Genomic DNA, 11,418 nt, shown 5'->3' with positions numbered 1-11,418 from the left:
GTCCAGGTATGGGTGTAGCATGTGCAAAGGGCCTGGGGTCAGAACCAGAGGAAGGATTATTTTTAAGAACTGAAGCAGAGAATAAGATGTTGGTAAAGGCCCAGCCCTGTATGGGTGGGTCTGGTTTATTATTCTGAGGGCTTTTGGGGGGGATTTATGTTTTCCTGGTAAACTTTTTTTCTACTATTTGACTTTCAAGCTTATCTGCATCATTCTTTTAAAAAATATTTTATTATGGGAAATTTCAAACATGTATAAAAGCAGAGAAAATAATACAGTGCACCCCCCACGTACCCATCATCAATGCAACATTAATCAATTCATGACTGATCTTGTTTTGTCTCTTTTGGTATTATTTTGAAGAAAATTCCAGAATCATATAATTTATACATACATAGATCAGTTTGTATCTCTAAAAGCTAAGGGCTCATGGTTAAAAAATTAACAATACTTTCATAATATCATCAAATATACTATCCGTCTTTAAATTTCCAATTATATTTTAAAAAGTCATAGTTTTTTTCTACAGTTTGAAGCCGGATCCAAATACTATTCTCATACAAAACTGGTTGACTTCTCTTTATGTCTCTTTCAGTCTATAGGTTCTGATCTCTTTTTCTTTTTTTTTTTTCCCTTGCAATGTATTTATTGACAATACAGCATTCTGTTTCAGGTGTGTGTTCTGAAAAGAACATAGAGCTGGATTTGGGGATTTTTTTGTTGCTGTTTCTACGTATCTAACCTGAGACTCCTTGTCTTTCAAGTGTGAGTTTAACCTGTTTATAGTTATTGCATTTACAGATGTATTTGGACATATTTCCATCACTTTATTTTATTGTGTTTTCTATTTAATGTAATTTTCCCCCCCATTGCTTCCTTTTTATCTTCTCTTTAACCTTCTGAATTTCTGGGATTTTCTTTATTTCCTTTTTCATTCCCTCTTGTGATTTAAAATTATTCATTCGATTTCTGTCTTCTGAGTAGCTGCCCTTATACTTAAAGAAAAAACATTCATTCTTAGGTTATCATAGCAGAAAGTTAATGAATGTCTCTTTGCGTCTCTCAACAAGACAAGATCTTAGGATTCATGCATCCCCGAGCCTGCTCCCTTCCCCTCCATACACACGCACACATGTGTGTGCATGTCGTTCTTGCTGGTCTTTGAGTCCTGCCTTGGCACACCCAAGGATGGAAGTGCAGGAGGGGTGCCCATGTGGGTCACCAAGGCCTGCAGAAGTGGTCAAAGAGGTGGAGTTGGATTCCAAAGGCCCTAACTCTCTGACTTCAGGCAGTTCCTGCTATGGGCCTCAGTTTCCCCATCTGTAGAAAAGTGTTGAGTCCCTCCTGCATCTGAGGATTTTGACCCCCACCTTCCCGCCCTCATCTTGGTTCCCACCACTCAGGCAAAAGACTGTGCAGGGGACTAGGGCGCAGGACTGAAGTGCGGGGAGGGGGCTCCAGGCGCTCGCAGGAGACACTAATGTCATTATTTACTTCACTGAGCTAAATAATCTCGGGAATTGCTCATCAGGGCCTGATAATTCGATTGGATTTCACGCACAATTAGGCCTTCAAGGCTGAGGCATTCGTTGCTTAGGGAAGAAGCCAGGCTCCCTGCCAGAGAACTCAAGGTGAGGGGGCAGCAAGGGGGGCACCCAGCCCCGGAAAGGGCCAATATGCAGGCCGGGGGGGTCTGGATGCCCCCACCAGTGGGGCCAGCTGGAGCTAGAGTTGAAGACCCATCAGTCAAAGCCAATTTGGCATCGTTCATTGATTAGTTGATTCATATTTGGAGAATTTTTTTTTCTTTTGACACACAAAGTCCAGAGGATGCTATCATGTCAGGACCAACCTCCGCTGATGAACCCAAGTTAAGGTTTTGTCACTTTTGCCTGAGATTTTTGGTTTTCTTCTTCTGTGGAAGAGTTCAGAATGATCACTTTAAAATCTAAGCCACAGCCATCCCTCCTCTGCACACAGCCCTCCAGGGCCCCTGTCTTTCTCAGGATAAAAACAAGTCCTCCTCTGGGCCCACAAGGCCCTGCACAACCTGCCCTCCTCTCCTCCCTCTCTCCCCCTCACTCACTCTGCCCCATGCAGGCCTCCTCACTGTTCCTCCAACACACCAGACGTAGTCCTGCCCCAGGGCCTTTGCACAGGCTGTTCCCTCTGCCAAGAATGACTTTCCCCCCAAATCTTTTCTTCCTAGTGATTGGTCACCTATTTAGCCTTTGATGCTGCTGCTCCAAGCCCCTCTTCTGTGCAGTCTTAATTCTCCCAGTCTCCTCTCCCCCTTCCCCTCTGAGCAACCTCCACCCCCATCCCCCACTCCCTTCCACCCCAGCCTGACCACAGGGCCTGTGGACTGGTCTGTGGGCAACCATCTGGGCTCCAGCACCTGCCCAGGTACCCAAAGACAGCTGCTGAAAGAAGACAAAGCAGCAGTTGAAACATATGTGCTCCTATTGTTACTGTGAGTCTAAGGCTGGCTGGGTCTCCCTGGCTGATCTCTGTGATTCTCTCTCCATCTCTCCTAATCTGTGCCGATCTCTGTCCCCTGGTGTGTCTCGGTGTGTCTGTGCATCTCTCCCTCTCTCTGGCTGTGTTCCCTTTTGTCTCTGTCCCTCCCATGGGGTGCCTGCTGCATTCACTGCCTCTCTCAACGTCCCCCACTTCCCTCGTCCTCAGCCGCCTCCTGCCCTCTCTCCCTCCTTCATCCCCCCTACTCCTCCTTTCCAGTTCCCCCTCACTGCTCCTCCCTCACTCTTCCTCCCCTCCTCTCTGTCCTCCCCTCCCCCAGGACACTGGGGACCCATTACCTCTCTGTCACTGGCCACAGGTGGGAAGATGGCCTGGTCTCTCTCCATCAGCTCCCTCCCCCCATCTCCTTGCCTCTCCTCTCTCCTCTGACTTTGCATTTCTTTGTTAGCAGGGATCTCAGGCATGCTGGGCGCTCTCCCTCAGTGCTGCCCGTCTCTGAGCCCCGCATTCCCCTTCTTTGCTGCGCTGGGTCCCCCTCTATTTCTGGGTCCCTCCGTCTGCTCCCTACCTCCCAGGTACTCAACTTAGGGCTGGGAGGCGGAACTGAAATGTACCCCGTGGCCTCGCCTTCTCCCTGCCTGGCTGTGAGTGGGGGCGAGTGGGACCAGAGAAGGAAAGGGCCCTCCCCAAGGTCACACAGCATCTGGCCTGGGACCCCCTGAGCCTCAGGTGCGAGTCCAAGTGGGGTCCATGCTTGCCGTGTCCCCCTTGGCAGTTCAGCTTCCTCATCTGCATGGGGTCAATGAGAGTGCCACCTCACTGAGAAAGTGGAATCAGGGAACCTCTGCAGACATGGATTTTCCCAGGAGGTGAAAGCGGACGAGGGAGGGGCTGGCCGGCTTTGGACCCGCAATTTGGTTCAGAAAGGGTGGTGGAGGTGCAGGTCTTGAGGGGAGGTGGGCTGGTGGGATGAGCTGGTCTGTTCTACCCCAGGAAAGGAGTGTGGAAATGGGGGGCTAGAGTGACGTCAAGAGCACCAGGTTCCCTAGCAACAAAGATGAAGCTGACAGACAGGGTCAAGGCCACTGATGTCTGGGGAGGGGGGCACATTTAAGAAAAAGGAGTTCATATTCAGGATTTTCTGGGGGCAGGGCAGACATTAATCAAAGAATCTGTGTGTTACACAAACTCATTTGTTCAGTGCATCTCTATTGAGCACCTACTGTGTGCTACGCTACTGGAACACAGTCATGGACAAAACGGACAGAAGTCCTCACCATTGTGGATCCGCACTGGGAAAGAGGACTCAAGATGAATATATAAGGTCACGTGATGAGCTGAGATGTGGATGAAACAAAGTAGGGTGTGGGGGTGAGGGAGGGGGAGGGGGCTATTTTAGACAGAGGGTGGTCAGGGAGGGCCTCTCTAAGGAGGTGGTGCTTCAACATAGACCTGAAGGAGATAAGGGAGGGAGCCATGCAAAGCCATGAAGGAGGAGCATTCCAGGCACAGGGCACCGCACGTGCAAAGGCCCTGAGGGAGGGCCATACTCAACTATGAGGGCTGTTTATATAAATAGAAAATACATGTTTCAAGAGTAATAGGATAACATTCTAAATTAAAAACCCCCTATGACTTTTAACAGCTGTGTTGTATTCCGTAGCATGGGCCTAAAGGGATACCCTTAATAAAGCCTCAGTTCTAGAATGACCCTCCAAGGATCCCCACCTCCTGCTTTATCACCCGCTGTGTAAGTCCCTCCAATGGGACGTGAGGGGGCCTGCGACTCACTTCTAAACAATAGAATATAGCAAAAGTGATGAGACGGTACTTCTGAGATTAAGTTACATGAGATTGTAATGCTGTTTTGCAGTTTCTCTCTCTCTTTCTCTCTCTCTCTCTCCCTCTGGCTCTTCTCACAAGCCTGCCCTGACAGAGAAGCCACATGGAATGCCACCAACACACACCTGGCCAGGCTGGACAGCGAGCCTGCCCCGGTCGCACTTCTGGTTGAGACTGCGACCCGAGCCGTCTCCCTGAACGTGGCCTTGTGAGTCGCTGAAGCAGGGCGCCCGGCTAAGCCAAGCCAGGTTCCTGACCTGCAGAAACTATGGGGTAGTGACGTGTGCTGCTTGAAGTCTTTACATTTGGAGTCATGCCTTGTGCCACCAGAGATGACCAAGCCAGCGCATGTGGCTTCTTCAGGCTGGAAGGCAGGTTTCTCGGTGGGGAGCACAGAGTGCGGCGGGGAGAGGAGTCTTGCTGGTAGGGCAGTGGGGAACCACGGGTGTTTGGGGGCAGCGTGGGATGGGACGAATCTCGGTTTTCGCTTGGTCGTTCCGGTTATGGCTGGCTGGGAGGGGACAGAGCTGTCAGAAGGCAGGATTGGAGGAGGTGGGGGACCCCCGATGGGACCCCAGAAGTCTCCTGTCCCAGCAGCCCAGACTGTGTAGTTGCCCAGACAGTTTTACATCTTCTTCATCCTCCAAATCCCCATCTCTCTCTGCCCTACTCCCTCTGCCACTGCCCGTGATGGAAAATGGAATTATATTTTTGTAACTTCTTGTTTTTCCTGAAATGAGTTCCATGTGCACTGGGCTAAATTTAAAATCAGATGGATGCAGGGTGATCGTGCTCACTCTCGTTCCCCTTGGGGAAAAATAAACGCCTCTATCCAGGTGCTGTTTCCCACAGGGGTGGGAGCCGGGGCGGGGGGGTGTTTTCACTGAGGAGTGACAGGGCTGAATTGGCACCTCTGGAGTCCCCCATCTTGGCCCTGGTCACCCTGCATCGCAACCGCCTGCTTACAGGTTTGTTGCTTCCTCAGGACCTCCGCGTTTGCTGTTCTCTCTGCCTGGCACACCCTTCCCACACGTCTCTGGGGACAACTCACCCTTCAGCTCAAATGTCACCTCCTCTGAGAAGCTCTCCCTGACTAACCAGCTCAAAAAGCTGCTTGGTTGATTCCTATTTCACCATCTTCCGGCATTTTCTTTATGGTGCTTGCCACCACCTTAGGCGAATTCTCTCAGGCGGATGATGGCAGTTCATTCAGTGCAATTAAGCGAACCAGATCTTGGGTGCCCAACTTGTCCCAAGTCCAAACGACAGGCTGGCAGAGGCCTGCCCGTCCCCCTCACCTCTGTGATTCTCCCCGAATACCTCATTACCACTCAGCCAGCGGGTGTGAGTGGCCACTGCTCTAGACCATGTATCCAGTGGTCCCCGACACCGTGTGCATGTGAGAGTGACCTGGGGAGCTATTAAATCCTGCCGCCCCCTTCCAGCCTGCCCCTGCCTGCCTGAGATTCTGGGTTCATTGGTCTGGAACTGGTGACTGGGAACATGATTGAAATGTGCCACCAGGGTGTAGAATTGACCCTTCTAGGTTTTCTTTCCCAAAAAGACCAAGCTCCCCACTGCCTCTAGGTCTTTATGAAGCTGGTGCCTCTGCCTAGAACGCCCTCCCACTTCCTCCCCACTTATTAAGTCCGCCTCGACTTTCTCCCTTCCTTATAATAATTTATTTTTAATTTTGAAAGAAGTGAAAAAGAGAGAAAAGTGCAAAGACGAATATAGGAGACACCTGTGTATCTCCCAACCAGGGCTGACAGTGAATGGTTAACACTTGTTGTATTTGCTTCAGTTCTTTAAGAAACAAACACAATGTTTGAATGTTTGTGTATGTACATACTCTCAAGCACACACATTCATGAACAGCGAATAGGATTATGTTGTGTGTTAAAAAATGTGAATGTACTCATATGGTAAATATAATTCTGCAACTTACTTTTTTCACTCAGTGTATTTTTAACTGCCTGGGTTCAGATTCAAGCTCTGCCGTGTGCAGGCTCTGTGACTTTGGGAACATTACTTAACCTCTCTGTGCCTCAGTTTCCTCACTATCTATTGAAGAATAACAAAATACTTTGAAACGTAACAGCTTAAAACAACAAATATTGATTATCTCAAACACTTCTAAGGGGCAGAAATCTGAGCGTGGTTTAGCCAGGTGGTTCTGGCTTGGGGTCTCTCATGAGATTGCAGTCAAGACATTGGTTGGGGCGGCATCATCTGAAGGCTTGACTGGGGCTGAAGGAACCACTTCCAAGGTGGTTCACACCCATGGCTGCTGGCGGGAGACCTCAGTTCCTCATCATGTGGACCTCGCCATAGTGTGGCTTGAACATCATCACAACATGGCAGCCGGCTTCCCCACCCTCTCCCCACCCCCCATTGCTTGTGTGAGCCAAGGAGGAAGCCAGAGTGCCTCAAACGGTCTAGTCTTAGAAAGCACACATTGTCACTTCTGCCTTGTTCTATGCTCTAAAAGCAAGTCACTAAGTCCAGCCCATCCTCGAGAAGAGGGGAATTATGCCCCATTCCTTGAAGAAATTGTCAAAGAATTCATGGACATATTTCGTTTTTAACATTCTTTTTTGAAAATTTTGTAAAGGTTTTTTTTCTTTTAGTTTAGGGGTTTTTTTGGGGGGGTACAGGGGGGAGGTAATTAGGTTTATTTATTTAATTTTTTTTTAATGTAGGTATGGGGGTTTGAACCCAGGACCTTGTGCATGTTAAGCATGCGCTCTACCACTTGAGCTATGCCCTCCCCCACTGGCTGTATTTTAAAGCTGCTACATTTGGAAAATACAGACAGTAACACTCCCTCCTTTTTAGTGGGTGCTTCAGGGTCATTTTCTAAGGAATGCTATGTGTTATCACACATAAAGTGCTTAGCGCGGTGCCTGGTACATTGTAGGTGCTCAATAAATGCTGGAAATCATTACTGTACAGATCAAATTACTTCCTTTTTGACTGGTCTACACTATTTCATTGTTTGAATATGACTTCATTTAATTATCTGTTCTCTTGGTGGATTTTTTAAGTCAATTTCTGGTTTTAAAGTTTACAAACACTGCTGCCATGAGCAGTCTTTACACATCTCTTTATGAACTAGGCAAAATATTTCTCTAAGGATTATGATTAAAATGGGGTCACTGAATCACTGGATGTACTCACTCAGCATCATCAGTTTTCCTCCACCATCTCTGCCTACATCCCCCAAACATCAGCTCACCTGAGTCAATGCCTCAGGGCCTTTGCACATGCTGTTGCCTTTGACTGGAATGCTCTTTCCTCAGGTATCCACATGACTCCCTCCTCATTTCCTTTAAATCTCTGCTCAAATGTCACCACCTCAATGATGCCTTCCATGAATACCCTGTCCCTCCAGTAACCTGCTTCATTTCTGGTGAGAGAACTTACCTCCTGCCATCATATTATGCATTTTATTAGATTGTTTACTGTATGTATTCCCCACTGGAATGTCAGCCCCACGAGGCCAGGTATTTGTGTCTGTTTCTTCCACTGTTGCATCCCCAGCATCCAGAAAAGCACCTGGCACACAGTAGGTGTCCAGTAAATACTGGGTGAGTGGACATCCAGTCTGAGTGGAGCTCTCCAGGGTGCTGCCTCCTCCTCTCTCCCCCTTGGGTTCCATCTTGAGCTCCTCTGAGCTGAAATTAAGAATTTCACTCCTTCTGGAGGCTCTAGGGAAGAATGTCTCTCCTGCCTTGTCCAGCTTCTACAGGCTGCCTGCATCCCTTGGCCTGGGGCCCATTCCTCCATCTTCAAAGCCAGCTAAGTCTGGTCAAGTCTTTCTCAAACTGTTATCAACTCTGCTTTTTTCTTCTGTTGTCACATCTCCTTCTCAGACTGGCACTCCTAACTCCCTCTTACAATAGCCCTTGGGAGGACACTGAGCTCCCCCAGGTGACACAGCATCACTTCCTCATCTCAAGACCCTTAACCTCATCACATCTGCAAAGTCACTTTTGCCGCATAAGGTGACATACACAGAGGTTCTGGGGATTAGGACATGGGGGTCTTTTTGAGGGGGAACAATTGTTCTGCCAACCACAAAGAGATGTGGACATGGATACATTCACTCATTTCACAAACATGTATTGAGCACCTACTGTATGCCAAGCTATCCTACGTGCTGGAGACAGCAGAGAACAAGGCAAACAATCATTCTGGCCTTCATGGAACGTAAGTTCTAGTGAGACAGACAGAGAGGAAGCACAATTAGTGAAGCCCACAGAGGATCCGACGTTGACTACTAGGGAGGGTCTGCCTGAGGGGGTGACATCTTGGCACCTGGCCCTGGAATCTTGTGGCCAGCATTGCCCACAGCTGCGTGCCCCTTGGTCACAAATAACATGACTTCAGAGGGTGCTTGGCCGGGTATGAAATAACCTCTAACTCCAGCTGCAAAGAGACTCGTCTTAAATGTCATGTCAAGCTTCCTCAAGCCTCAGTTGGGTCCCGGGGGACGGGATGTCTGTAACGCCTTTTCCACCCACTAATCCACTAATCCCGCCACAGGATCAGTGCCTCTGCAGGCGGCAGGAGCCAATGAGATTCAGATTAAATTGTTTTTTCAGTTACCTTCTACCTAAGATGAGAATAGATTTTTCTTTCACATTTGTGATGAAGGGAAGAGGACTTTTTAAAAAATCAATACATGTATTGATGTTCCAGATGTGAGCGGGTATAAAGGAAAATTTTTTAAAAGGAAAATGTTAATTAAACAATTATGGGTGCGGAGTAAATGGAAAATGTAAGAAATCATTGGTACAGGTTGCAAAATGTCATCTGTCCATTTTACAGATTGAGAAACAGAAGTTCGGGAAAGAAGGACTTCCCATGACCACAGCCCACTGGTGGGCTGAAGGTCTTTCCCCAGGAGGGGAGGGGTGGAGGGGGCAGAAGGTGTTCCATCATCTCCATCCCTTCACCCATCTGTAAGCAGGAGTCTCCTCAACCCTCCTCACCCTCAGCTGATGAGAAAAAGCCCTATGAAGATCTTCAAGAAACAGTGTTCCAGGCAGAGGGAATAGCCTGTACAAAGGCCCTGAGGCAGGACTGTGCCTGGCATGTTGGAGGAACAGTGAGGAGGCCCGTTTGACTGGAACAAGTGAGCTGGGGAAAAGAGGAAGGAGGTGAGGACAGGGAGGGGACAGGGAAGGTCGTGCAGGGCTTTGTGGGACATGGGAAGGACTTGGGCTTTTACCCCCAAGGAGATGGGAGTCCTGGAAGGCTGTGGGCAGAGGAGGGGCGGGGCCTGGCTCCAGTGCTCACCGTGTCCTCCAGCTGCTGCAGGGAGAATGCATTGAAAGGGGAGTGCAATGGTCGAGGGGAGACCAGCCCCACCTCTGCCTCTCACTAGCTGTGTGTCCGCAGGAAAGTGAATGCTCTCTCTGGACTCCATTTCCTTATCTGCTAAAGATGGACCTTAACAACTCCTTCTTCTGAGGGCCACGTCAGGGGCTCTGAAATAATGCTTGGAGGGTGCCTGTTGCCCCAGATTCTGGCTGGATGTGCTGCCGCTGAGTTATTATCTTATGGTGTCAGGGTTCTGCTCACACACCCTCCCCCAGGTGGGAGGATGAGATCAGCGGCACCCCAGCTAAGGCCCTGGTGAAGTCACCAAGACAGACGGGTGGGTGTGAGGACAGCGGTGGAAATAGATTTCCCACCTGCATCCAGTGCCTCCCAGAGAGGTGAGGATGAGCAAGCCAATGGGAACATCACACATCACAGGCTGTGAGGTGCAGCCCTCAGCACAGTTCGCTGCCCAGGGGCCCCCTCCTGCAGGAAGCCCTCCCAGATTGCCTTGACTATCTGAGGTCTTGCAGGAAGATGCTGGCAGGGAGAATCTCGGGGAAATAGTGAGGGACCCCAGAGAGGCTGGCTGAATGGAGAGAAGGGTAGTCAGAGAGGACGGCAGAAGTGACCAAAGGGTGCGGAAAAGTGCTGAGCAGGACGGGAAGTCAGGTAGGCTTGGGTTGGAATTCTGGCTCAGACTCTCACTTGCTTTGTGACTCTAGACAAGTCCTTTCTGGGTTCAGCTTGTTTAGCCACAGAGCAGACAGAAAAGTCTCCCTAAGTCACTTAACAAATATTTAGTAAGCACAGGCAAGCGCTTTCTCCCTCCTGCTGCCTGAGCTCTGGGACCTCTCTTAGGAGGGAAGGTCTGGGTAGACTCTTTTCCCCAAGACTGGGGCTCCTTGAGGTCCAGATAAGGAGGATGGGGCCACTCTGGCTCCCTGATCTCCCAGCACAAGGCTGGACACACAAAGGGATGGGGGAATGAAAATGAAATGAATAAATCCAATAGTAAGGTTTTTCATCCTGGAGGTCTGTGGCACTATGAATCTTTTTTCCTGACTCACACCCTCCCACCCTGCCTCTACCTCCATACACACAAAACCCCTGCATACATCCTATGAAGTGCTAGGAAGGAGATATCTTTGGCTGGATCCAAAGGTTCCAGAAGCTAAAAAGTCCAGGGCCTTCAGGCTCAGTTTGATCAAAGGCCTCAGAACTCAGTCTCCTGTGACTCAGCCCCGCTGTCCTCCATTGACTTTTGTGTCAAGCAGCCCCACCTCTCAGACTGACCCTCAGCAGATCCCAGCTCATGTTTCCCCAGTTTAGAGACTCCTTTCCTGTAAGGATCAATCCTGTCCCGGGGCTGGCTCCCCTTGGTTCACACTGAGCTGTGAGCTGTAGCAGATGCTCTCAGAGCCCGTATCTCTCTGGCATTCACAAACACTTACGACTCTCTGCTTTGGGCCTTTCTCTCTGCCCAGAGCCTACATTCTCGGGAGCAGCCCTCAGGCGACGCTGGAATCGGAGGATGAACACCCAGCTCCCTTGCCCTTGCGGTGGAACAATCCTGCCGTGTAGCCTACGCCACCTCCCGGAAGTCCTCAGCACGGCTGAGCCTCAGCTGGCTCGTGGCACACCACCTATTGGCTGCCTTCCCTTCCTTATTTAATTTTCTGCTCTCCTACTGGTGCTAAGCAGACCCCAAGATAAGGTTTTAGCTGCAGAGAGTTTATCTGGGAGGTTGCGGTGGTTTTAAAATAG

The sequence above is a fragment of the Camelus bactrianus genome, chromosome 22, assembly GCF_048773025.1.
Source record: "Camelus bactrianus isolate YW-2024 breed Bactrian camel chromosome 22, ASM4877302v1, whole genome shotgun sequence".
NCBI lineage: Eukaryota > Metazoa > Chordata > Mammalia > Artiodactyla > Camelidae > Camelus > Camelus bactrianus.
The sequence above is the reverse complement of the archived record's forward strand: the minus strand, read 5'-3'. Positions refer to the sequence as shown.